Source organism: Sinocyclocheilus grahami, unplaced genomic scaffold (assembly GCF_001515645.1).
Source record: "Sinocyclocheilus grahami isolate Dianchi unplaced genomic scaffold, SAMN03320097.WGS_v1.1 scaffold23132.1, whole genome shotgun sequence".
Taxonomy (NCBI): Eukaryota; Metazoa; Chordata; class Actinopteri; order Cypriniformes; family Cyprinidae; genus Sinocyclocheilus; species Sinocyclocheilus grahami.
Genome location: NW_015519030.1, coordinates 1 through 837, shown reverse-complemented (window position 1 = coordinate 837; position 837 = coordinate 1).

Sequence of the window (837 nt, the reverse complement as noted above, 5' to 3'; positions counted from 1 at the left end):
CAGGTGATCAAAAACCTGCAGGTGAAGATCTCCAACATACACGTCCGCTATGAGGATGATGTGAGTACTTTGACATTTACATTCTCTGCAGTTCTTGAGCTTAGAGCTTTTATATACTAAAACCTGTAATATATGTTAATTTTCTTCCATGTTACACATGTATTCAGGTCACCAATCCCGATGCTCCGCTCTCCTTCGGAGTGTCCCTGCAGAACCTCAGCCTCCAGGTATGCCAGTAATATCATGCAAAATAGAATTATTAAATTATGCCTTTGTTGGTTGAATCTCATAAGAATGTCTTGGGCATTTTTCACACCAAAATCAAGTGAATATGCATATTTTGCATTTAAAAAAAATCATCTTTTTAAAATATGTATTGATTTATATATGATATGTTTTTTTTATAAATAATATACAATTTATATTAAACAATAAAAAAGAAACAAGAAAATATATGTATATAATATATTATTAATTTTAAATGTGTTATAAATTAACTATTTTATAAGTGTATTTTTCTTTATGAAAATATATATTTTTTTAAATAAGTTTTCTTTTGACATGTAAACATATGATTTTATATTATTCTAATCATAAAATGTATTTACATTTAATATATTTTTCTATGAATACAAAATATTGGTTTTGTTTTTTTTCCCTTTTGATTTTGGGGTGAAATATGACCTAGCTGTGTTTTTGTGTGATTCGCCCTGATAGACTCTATAATTAACAAGAAGCCATGAGAGGCTGTACAGTGATTTCATTACAGTGATTTGATCACAGTTAAATGGTCCTGATACTAGGCATGGCTAAGCAATGCAACTTTTTTTTTTTTTT